Source organism: Arachis duranensis, chromosome 4, assembly GCF_000817695.3.
Source record: "Arachis duranensis cultivar V14167 chromosome 4, aradu.V14167.gnm2.J7QH, whole genome shotgun sequence".
Classification (NCBI taxonomy): Eukaryota; Viridiplantae; Streptophyta; class Magnoliopsida; order Fabales; family Fabaceae; genus Arachis; species Arachis duranensis.
Window position 1 is genome coordinate 106671430 of NC_029775.3, and position 12048 is coordinate 106683477.

The following is a 12048-nucleotide window of genomic DNA, read 5'->3' on the forward strand; positions in this document are numbered from 1 at the left end:
TTTTTTTTATTTCTTGTTTTTTTGTTTTTTTTCTTTTTTTCTCATTTTTTCTCTTGTCTCTGCCAACTTCAGAATCCCCTGAAACATGAGATATTTTAGTTAGCACCATTCGGGTAAATAAAATACACCAACTTATTATGATTACTCACCAAAATTTCCTCTCTCTCTACATTCATTCTTTCCACCAACTGCTCCTTAGTCCAGTTGGCAATCCATGGCTTTGGTGGTCTTTCAACCCTGTTCTTGCCTTTGTTTTTTGAAAGGTGAAAGTAGATTATCATCAGGGCGAAGAGGCAGCCATTGATTGCCTTCTTCTTCTTCTCTTGATAGTCTATTATGCCCTTGATCATGAAGGTCAAAACATGCCCCCCCCCAATTTCTCTCCTCTATGCCGTCCATCTTAAAAATTGGGACCAGGTGCACGGGCGATATTTTGTTTATCGTCGTTGGCAAAAGGAACGCCATTTGTATGTAGAGGATGAATATCCTCTTGAACATCAGGCGTTCCTCTTCGTTGCCAACGCCGATTTCCATCATTTCATCGGTAAGACTTTTGAGGGTCTTACCCTGGAATCTTCTATAAATTATTTTGTCATCATCAGAAAGTTTCTTATAGTCAACTTTCTCAGGAAATAGATCTCCTACAAAAAGGAAGACAACAAAGCATCCAAGTCGGTTCAAATACACCCAAGCATCAGGTTAATATACACCCAAGCAACAACTTAATATACATCTATAATTTTGAGCTAATTACCTGTTGCATTGATGCCAANNNAGTGGTGGGATGTGCATCAACCCACCGAATCCAAGATCCCTCACAATTGCCTTCTTCTCCTCAGTCATGTTTCTGAACTTATCATTCAGGAGATGTGTGGCACATTTAAGGTCTTTAGTTTGGTTTCTTGCTGCCATTTTCTCTGAAAATAAAAATACACCCAAAGGCATCAGTAATATACACCCATATATATATGACTCAGATACACCCATTGATAACAATTAAGATACATCCATTGATAACAGTAAGATACACCCATATATATGAGTCAGATACACCCAAAGATATTCGCAAGATACACCCATTGATAACAGTGAGATAAACCCATAGATATTATTCAGATACACCCAAAGATGTCAAACAAGATACACCCATTGATTACAGTGAGATACACCCATAGATATTATTCAGATACATCCATATAGATATCAGTCAGATATCACTCAACCATGCTTCAATATCAAGCCACATTTCAAGGTTAAGCAGTTTACACCCCCGAATCTACGGAATAAACCCCCAAAAATCAACAAAAATAGTAGGAGAACTTAGAATAACAATGTAGAACAACGTAGAACTTAGAAGAACGACGTATAACTTAGAAGAACGACATATAACTTAGAACAGTGTAACAAAGAAGCAAGAGTAATAGTAAACCCTAGAAGAACGACGTAGAAGAAAAGTAAAATATACAGTATTTTAATGGACTTACGTTGAGTATTCTTGGTTTGTTTTTTCTTCAGATTCTTCACAGAGAGGTTGATGGTGTTTTGATGCAGTTTTCGAACTACGATTTCTATATTTTGAAACTTGATTTTCGCTCGAAAATGAGAGGGTTTCGTTGTTTTGAAAGCGCCTTGAGAAATGGAAGAAGTGGAAGAAGTGGAAGAGTCTGCCATACGTAACCGTTCGAATGTTGAGCGCGTGATTTTGACGCGCTATCTTATCTCTCTTCATGCGCGTGATTTCTGTTTGGGCTGGGCCAACTTGTTTGTTTGTAGGCTTGTATGTGTAGCAGGCCCGTATTTTATTTTCAAAAAAGAGAAAACAAAACTAAGTTGAAATTTTAAAAAGGTCATTTAAAAGGAAAGAAAAAATGATCTGTTATCTTAATCTATCTATATCTATATAAATCATTGTTCTGAAAAACGAACCGGACTGGCCAGTTCAACTGGATTAACTGAAAACTAGTTATTTAATCGATTCGATTGTACTAAAAAACTGTTCGTAAAAAACTGGATTAAGAATTGGTCGAACCGGTAATTAACCGGTGAACCGTCAAAACGACTGCTCCGTCGTCGTCGCTGCTCGATTTGTTAGTGTCCGTCTCTCTCTTCGAGTTTTCTCTCTGTCTGAGGGTCGGAGCTCAACGTCCTTTCTCTCTGTCTCTCTCACGGCAACATCTCAGTCTTTGTCTGCCCGGCTGCGGAGTATTAGCCACTTTATCACCTTGCATCGGTTATTTTGTTAATTTTGTTTATTTTGATTTATGAGTTGCTGGTTGCTAATTTTTCTGATTCAGTTGGGCAATGCTTCACTACATTGTTTGTTGTTTATGCTGGAATTTTTCTGATTCTGAGTTATGCTATGATTTTAATTTTTGTGATTCAGTTGATGATGGTGTTATAGGCGGTGCTTTACTAAATTGGTTATTGTTTATGCTAGAATTTTTTTTATTCTAAGTTATGCTATGATTTTGATTTTTCTTATTCAGTTGTTGATGGTGGTATAGGCAGTGCTTCACTGCATTGTTTATTATTGATGCTGAAATTTTTTTATTCTAAGTTGTGCTATGATTTTTATTCTGAGTTGATTCTGCTGATTTGTCTACTTTGTTGATTCTGGTTGCTGGATTTGAGTTATTGATGGTGTTTTGTTGATTATAGGTTGCTGGAGTTGAGGGAAAATATTGTTTATATTGGGATCTAACTGAGGTATTTAAATTTGTTAAAACTTTTATTGTATATATAATTAAACCGATTGAATCCCGGTTGAACCTCTAAACCATTGAACCAGTTATTTCACCGGTTCATTGACCAGTTCGGTTCTCGCAACCTTGATATAAATATTACACGTTTTAAAGTATGTGTTGCCATTGATGATAAAATGACTGGATAAGACGTTAGTTACAAGTTATAATTCGATCATAAAGCGTTAAAAATTAGTCGATTATAACTGACATTTAAACAAATATTAAAACGTCAGATATATAATTATTTTCCACTTAAAATATTATTATTTAGAGACATAACAGTTATTTTTATTTTTCAAATATAAAAGAATGGTAAGAACATTATTTGATTCATTGCATTCTGCAAAATTTATTACTCGCTTACTTATTTGAGCGTTGGAGTGCCTTTTACAAGTACTCATCCCCTTGTTCTCGTTGTTGATGTATAGCTCACCCCGACAGAAAAGCTCGAAGATATTCATTAGCAGACGAGATATACACCGGCCGAACTTCAGCAAGAACAATTGGCACCCACCGTGGGGTCTCGAAATAAAAACGCTTTCTTTCTATAGGTCCCGAAACTCCTTTTCCTTATCATGGCTAATTTGCCTCCTCCCACGCTGTCCGAACTCCTTTAGATGGTAACAGATTTACAACAAGCCAATCAACGCATGGCAGAAGAGAATCAATGAATGGCGAATCAAATAGCCGAGCTAATCAATGCTCGGATTGAGCATAAAGATGGTCACAATGACTGACCAGAGGATGAGAAAGACAATTCTGATCCAACGCATGTCTCTGAAACTCGACAACCTGAGGAAAATCAACAAAATGACGACGAAGATGAGTTAGACAACGTTGTTGGCCAATTCTGTTAGAATTTGGTTGAATTAGTCCCACATTGCTTAGGATAGCAAATGGAGTGGGTGGCCTAGGCTATAAATATGAGGCTAAGTTCTCCATTTGTTTTTGCACCAGTCAAAAACACTTTAAGCTTGTATCTGATTTTTCTTTTCCTCTGTACTCTTTGATTAGAGAGTGTTGTGAGGTGTAGTTAGATATTTGCTTTGAGAGAGTGTGGGTGTACTGGGGTGCCGGTGTTAGAGAGAAAGAAGTCTATGTATTGTAACAATTTTCACATAGTGATATTCTCTGGTTGTCATTTGACAACGGCCGTGGTTTTTTCTCCGGTAATTGGAGTTTCCACGTTAAATTCTTGTGTTGTAATTGTGTCTATTTTATTTCTCTGTCAAAAGTGTTTTCTCAAGGGGGAATGGTGTCTTATTCCCAACAAGTGGTATCAGAGCTTCGATTCGGTGGGATTTATTCTTAGTATGCTCTGTGGTTGCAGCCTAGTCTGACCTTCCACATCAGAAAAGAATTTTGTCCTATGGCTTGAGATTGATCTTTGGTTGCTATTGTTGTTGCTGGAAGGCAGTGTAACACTGTGAGAGTGCAGTTTGGAAAGGTTCTGGCTAAGGAAAGACCTGGTATTTAAGTGTGTCCATTGTGACCCACCTCTCTTTCCTGGGGACCCTTCCTAGTGCACGGTCTACAGTTGAGTTATACTATTCCAATATACGATTGCAACAATGTCAGGATATTCAAGTGCTGTGAAGCTTGAAATAGAGAAATTTGATGGAAGAATCAATTTTGGCTTGTGGCAAATACAAGTCAAGGATGTGTTGATACAATCAGGTTTGCACAAGGTGTTGAAGGAGAAGATCTCTGATATGAAGATGATGTTCTCTAGAAGACAAGAAGTATCCTCATGGTATTACCGCACTGCCATGGATAAGGATAAGCTGTGGCAATTGGGTCCACAAATTGCACACGGGCATTGGTTGGCGTTGAGATGCAAGGTGTGTGGCGGAGTTAGGTCGATGGCTGAAGAACTTCCAGGAAAAGCCAATTTGGAAGTTGCACCATGAATTTTCAGCAAGGTTTCGATCTGTACCAAGGCGAAATGCTTGGAGTGGTCTAATTCCAAGTGAGTATACTTTCATGGTGGAGTATGATAGTTCTCTGAACTATGATTGTCGGTATACACAATGGCAGCAAAGAATTGTCGGTGTTGACAATGGAAGCTGAAGATGTGTGACTATTTCAATCAAGGTGGAGATTGTTAGAATTTGGTTGAATTAGTCCCACATTGCTTAGGATAGCAAATGGAGTGAGTGGCTTAGGCTATAAATATGAGGCTAAGTTCTCCATTTATTTTTGCACCAGTCAGAAACACTTTAAGCTTGTATCTGATTTTTCTTTTCCTCTGTACTCTTTGATTAGAGAGTGTTGTGAGGTGTAGTTAGATATTTACTTTGAGAGAATGTGGGTGTACTGGGGTGCCGGTGTTAGAGAGAAAGAAGTCTATGTGTTGTAACAATTTTCACATAGTGATATTCTCTGGTTGTCATTTGACAACGGCCGTGGTTTTTTCTCCGGTAATTGGAGTTTCCACGTTAAATTCTTATGTTGTGATTGTGTCTATTTTATTTCTCTGTCAAAGGTGTTTTCTCAAGGGGGAATAGTGTCTTATTCCCAACAAATTCATGGCCGACGTTATGAATTTCAAACTACCTAGGAACTTCACCTTACCACTGACATTGACTCCCTACGACGGCATGGGAGACCTGAAAAAGCACATTAAGAAGTTTCAATCTATGATGATTGTCAATGGTGCCTCTGATCCTATTTTTTGTCGTTGCTTTCTTACCTTTTTAGACGGTCCTGCACTTGACTGGTTTTCTTCTTTGCTTGCAGATTCTATTTCATGCTTTCAGGAGCTCGCCAAAAAGTTCGAAGATCAGTTCGCTGCATCTTCTATCTACTTACATGACTCTGACTACTTAAACACCATCAAACAAGTACATCATGAAAGTTTAAACGACTACATCACTTACTTCACCAAAGTTGCAATGACTATCCCAGACCTCCATCCCGAGGTGCATCTACATGCTATAAAGAGTGGACTCCACCGAGGAATTTTCCAAGAAACCATCGCAGTAGCCAACCAAAAACCTTGCCGAGTTTCAGGAGAAGGCTAAAGGTCAAATGGAAATAGAGGAGTTGCGACAAGCTCGAAAATCCAAGAAGAACCAAAACAATAAAGAAGATGACAAAGGTCGGGACAACAAAAAGCCTTCTCGATTGGCACCACGCTACGATTCTTATACCCAATTCAATACCAAAAGGGAAGACATCATCAGGGAAATACTGAATTCAAAACTAATCAAACCTCGTTAGAAAACCGGAACCTACCAAGACACAAATAATGTGGACAAAATAAAGTACTCTGCATTTCACCAGAAACACGGACACACTACTGATGAATGTGTCATAGCCAAAGACTTACTCGAGCGCTTAGCTCGGCAAGGACATCTAGACAAATACATCAGCAGACACATCCAAAAGTTCAACACACATCAATCTAATTTTTCTTCTGCATGTCAATCTTCTCAGGACATAGAAAAATTACTTACAACTCAGTCGAATCAACAAAGAGGTGTAATCAATTGCATTTCTGGGGGTTTTTCTAGTAGGGGAGCATCAAGCTCTGCTCGCAAACGTATTTATTGAGCTATGCTAGTTGTAGAGAGCACCGTCAACAGTCATCAAACTGTGTCAACTTTTCCTAAAATGACATTTCAGCCGTCAGATTTCGATTCAACCGAGCTTCATTTAGATGACCCAGTTGTTATCTCTATCCAACTAGGAGACCTAATAGTTCGGAAGGTCTTGCTGGATCCCAGAAGCAGCGCGAATGTTCTATTCTACTCCACATTTCGGAAGATGAAATTGAGTGACAACATACTCCAGCCATCAACCGGAGACCTCGTTGGATTTTCAGGTGAACAAGTACCTGTATTAGGTTCAGTGTGGTTATAAACCACACTCGGTAAGAATCCTCTATCCAAAATTTTAGATGTTCAATATCTTGTGGTTGATTGTTTCAGTCCATATAATTTAATACTTGACCGACCTTTCTTGAATAAGTTCGGCGTAATTGTATCTACAATTCATCTTTGTGTAAAATTTCATGTGCAAGACAACCTTGTTGCTACAATTCACAGTGACTTCTGATTAGAGTGAATTTTACATTAAATGGTAGAAATCATATTAAAATTTGTCACAATTCTATCTAAACCTTTTACTGCCGTAAAATTTATAGAATGCTGATTGTAGAATAGAATTTTAGTGATTGCTGTTTAGAGTGAATGGGTGTGTACTAGAAAGAATAACGAGTAAAATAAAATTAGTGATGACAAGGGGTGGATAAAAGCGAGTTTTTATCTTATTCGATTTTATTCTGTTTTACAATAATTTGCATAGAATTTGTTTCTACTCTTATCCGTGGATATCCATCCTGCTCTTATAATTAGTAAAATTCAATAAATTAAATTAAATTTTAAATTTATATAATCATAATTACATACATACCATTACTTGAGAAAATGTGAAAATGTCAAATTAGTTAGGACAATAAGTAGTTGAATTAGTTATATTAGTGGTGTTAACATGGCAAAATTTGTTATAAGACTATTATGCAGTAGTTAGAAGATACACTATTTATAGTAATTACTTGTAATTATGTTAGTTAGTTCAAGTTAATGTGATCTCTGCTGATTCAGTTTTTTGAAGCTCAATTCCTCATCGATTTCTTCCTTTCACCCTCATTGCACCATGTTAAAATGGTGAAGGGTTCAAGAAGAGAAAATTAAGAAGAGCTTTTTTCTGAGAATTTTGAATTGTGACCGGAAAGCTTCAAGCTTTCTCTTTGAGCCTGAAAAAATAAAATCACATTAACTTGAACTAATTAATACAATTCCTTACACAATTCTATTAGATAACTAAAAGGGGGTCCAACCACCTCCTGTCAACTCTTATTGGACTGGACCCTAAAGCCCAACATAACAAAAACCCATACTCCAATTTACTCAATTTTACCCTAATCAAGAATTATCATTAACCTATTGACCTAATCCTTTCACCACCACCGTCCATCTAGTCTCACCCTCACCCACATCACTGACCCTCCCTCAAATGGCAGCGTGACACACTGAAGCACCACCATCCTATGCCGTCTCTTCTTCCGGATTAGCCCTAGTCAGTGCCGCCCACTTGTGTCATGGCACTGGATCACGCTGCACGTAACCTGCGAGTCCTCCACAGCAAGCTTAGACGCTTCCGTCGCCAGTTCAGAACGCCGTAAAACCTCGCCACCGCGAGGTCATCATCTACAGGAACTTATTGCATCGCGCTGCCCTCCCCATCTTTCCACTGGTTTGCGTCGAGTCCAGCATTGCCTCCAAGATGCGTCATGCAGTCTCTTCCTCGTCCGTCAGCACTGCTGCTCTAACAGGTTAGTAAAACTTCATGGCTTTAGTAATTAGAGGATGTTACTGATCTGTTTAGGTTTCATATACCAGGTTTAGATATTCATATAAGATGCTTTTTGAATTAATTGATGTTACTTTTATGTAATGTTAGACGTTTGATTATAATGAAATGAACTGAATTTTCTATGATAATGGTTCATTAAGCTTTGTTAGAGATTTCTTGTATACATTAGTAATTGTTTTTTTTTTTAGTGAATTCGCAATTATGAGACAAAAACATAGTGAATTTGCCGCTCTTGATTTAACGGGCAAAAATTATTTACAATGGGCATTTGATGTTGAAACCCATTTGGTATCCAAAAAGGTTAAAAATACCATAAAGAAAGAACTAGAATCCTCAAGCGAAGATAAGGCTAAGGCACTTATTTTTCTACGCCATCACCTTCATGAAGGGTTGAAAGTAGAATACTTGACTATTAAATATCCACAAGAATTATAGGTAAATTTAAAAGAAAAGTATGAAAACCAAAAGACTGTATTATTGCCTAAAGCTCGTTATGAGTTGATATTATTGCCTAAAGCTCGTTATGAGTTGATATATTTAAGGCTGCAAGATTTTAAAATAGTCTGTGAATATAATTTTGCACTTTTCAAAATACGTTTGTTGAGTTAAGAAATTAACTAAATTAATTAGTGATGACAAACATTATTTTTGGGCAAATAAATAATTAGTATTGATTAATTATAATTGCATATTACTAATTATTTATAAAATGTTGCAGGCCAAAATTTGAATTACAGCCCAAATAGAATGAAAAATAAAACAAAGCTGGTGGGTTAGTAAATCAAATGAAGCCCAATGAAAAACAAAGAAAGAAGTCAAATGGGTCAAACGGGTTACATGAACCATATCCGATCCAAGCCCGAGTTGAGTTCAATTTCCTCCATCTTGCTCTTACCAAAGCAATGTTCCTCTCTCTCTTTTGTCTTAGTCAAATCAGAGCTTCAGAAAAGTAAGAAAGAGAAAGAGAGAGAGCTTCTTCCCTAAGCAAATCACCAAAGAAGCAAGAAAGAGAAATTAAGCTTGAAGGCAGATGTCATCTCAACAAGTTTAAACTAAATCTGGCTTAAGAAAAGGTTAAAGGTAACCCATTTCCTCTTGTATGCATCAAAGTTTCTTCTCTTCTTCCCAACTCTCTGTTCGGTCCGAAATGGGATACAAAGAAAAGTTGATCTCTACTCTTCACTGCTACAAATCCACGGTCACAAGAGATTCTTGGGGACCAAGTTGTATCTCTATGGTTCAGATTTGGTTGATCATTGGAAGACAATTTCAGTTACTCCTTCATGACTTTCGGTCAAGTTGGAGAAGTCATAAGCAAAGGTCCTACTTTGATGTTTAAGGAGAAAAAGTGAGCTTGTGGGTTGGTGAAGCACAATGCTCAAGGAGTTTACCTAGGAAGATGAACCCATCAACATGCAAGGAGATAAAAGAAGATTTTCTACTCATTCAGATTCAAGGAGAGAAAACCAGAGTTTATGAGTTGTGTTTTGAAGAAAAGTTCCTTTACTTGGATAATGCTTTCTTTCAAAGAAGCATTCGGCCAATATTGAAGAACCAATCTAAGGTTTGCGAATCTGGTTATGCACATAGCTAAGAGGTTGTTGATGAAGTCAATCTCCTTCATGTTTTACAGATTGTGATGTACTTTTCTATGTTTATCTTTCTGTAATTTCTTGTGAGAAAAGGCAATGTGAGAAAGCTCAAGTAAAAGCCATGAGTGAAAAAAGGCTGAGTGATATACTTGAGAGAAAAACCTAGAGTTATTTTCTGATTTCTTTAGGTTGGTTAAGTGTCTTGTATCTTGTACCTGTTAGGTATCCCTTTCTTAGTTGGGTTAGCACTAAGAGTGAATAGTTAGGTGTTAGCATAGCCAATGTCAAGTTGGGTTAGAACTTGAGTGTGAAATTGGTGTATGTAATACTTTTAACTATAGTGGAAATTCCTCCATTGTTGTGGAGGAGACTGGACATAATTTGCATAGCACAAGGCAACCGAACCAGGATATATGCTGGTGTTAGCTTTTCTTTTCTCTGCTATGTTCTGTTTTCTGATATTCATGAGACAAAAATAAATTATCTCATAAATTTTTGCTGCTGAGTACAAACAGAATCAGAATTGAAAATTTGATTTAAAAGGTCATAACAACAACTTAAAAGGAAGGCATAGATTCAACCCCCCTTCTCTAAGCCTACCACAACCTTTAATTGGTATCAAGAGCTAAGGTCTCAAGAATCAAGCTTAACCGCTTGGAGTAAAGATCCAATGGCGAACAACTTGGGCACAACCACAGTTGCCTACACCCTCACTGAAGGCCAGTCAAACAACCGGCCACCATTCTTCAACGAGAAGAACTATGCCTACTGGAAAGAAATGATAAGGATATTCATCCAGTCCTTTGACTACAACATATGGAAGATCATTGTGAGCGGTCCCAAGATCCCAAAAAAAACAAGTGCTGATGGGGTGGTGACTCCAAAAGAAGAAGCTGAATAGAATGAAGATGATAAGAAAAAGATAGAGCTGAATGCTAAAGCAATCAACCTTCTTCACTGTGCTATCAGCTTTGAAGAGTACCGGAAGGTGTCTAGATGCAAGACAGCCAAAGAAATCTGGGAAAAACTCTAGACTTTATTTGGTAATTCTCTAGACAGCCAAAAATTCAAAGTGTCTGAAGCATATAATAATTCTCTAAAAATTTATTTGGTAAGACTTCAAAAATTCTTGTATGGATTAAAACAATCTAGACTTATGTGGTATAAATGTCTCAATGAATATTATTGAAAGATAGATACAAAAATGATCGTGTATGTCCATGTGTTCATAAAAAGGTATGAATCTAAATTTGTTATTATTGCAATATATGTTGATGATTTAAATATGATTGGATCACCCGAAGAAATTCAAAAAACGGTAGATTATTTAGAAAGAGAATTTGAAATGAAAAATCTTGGCAAGTCAAAATTTTGTCTCCGTTTACAAATTGAATATTTGAAGGATGATATATTCATCTATCAGTCAACTTATATATACTGAGAAACTTTAAAAAAAATTTACACAGACAAGACACATCCATTGAGTGCTCCAATAGTAGTAAAATCACTAGATGTGGATAAAGATCCATTTCGACCTTGTGAAAGTAATGAATAACTCATTGGTCCTGAAGTACGTTACCTTAGTGCTATTAGTGCACTAATGTATCTTGCTAACAATACAAAACCAGATATAGCATTTTCAGTATACTTGTTGCCGAGATTTAGTTCTTATCTAAGTAGAAGACATTAGAATGGTGTTAAATACATATTAAGATATCTTGAAGGATCTATTGATAATGGTTTATTTTACTATAATAAAACAACATTTCAATTAGTTGGATATGCATATGCAGGTTTTCTCTCTGATCCACATAAAGGCAGGTTACAAACAAGTTATCTATTCATAAGTGGAGAACACAGATATATCTTAGCGTTCAACAAATTAAACTATGGCTGTAGCCTCCTCAAATCATGCAGAAATATTGACAATTCATAAAGCAACTTGAGAATGTGTTTGGCTTAGATCAATCACCCAACATGTTCAAGATATATGTGGTTTACCTTTTAAAAAAATACCAACAATTATATACAAAGTCAACTCTACTTGCATATATCAACAAAAAGAGGGATACATCAAAGGAGATAGAACAAAGCATATTTCACCAAAACTATTCTACTCTCATGATCTTCAACAAAGGTGATATAGACGTTCAACAAATCGGTTCCAATAATAATTTAGTAGATTTGTTCATTAAAGCACTATTTACTTCAACATTTGAGAAGCTAGTATATAAGATTGGGATGCGCCGGCTAAGAGATATCAAGTGATGTAATTATCAGGGAGAGTAATACGGGCCGTACTCTTTTCTTTAACCATGGTTTTTATCCCACTC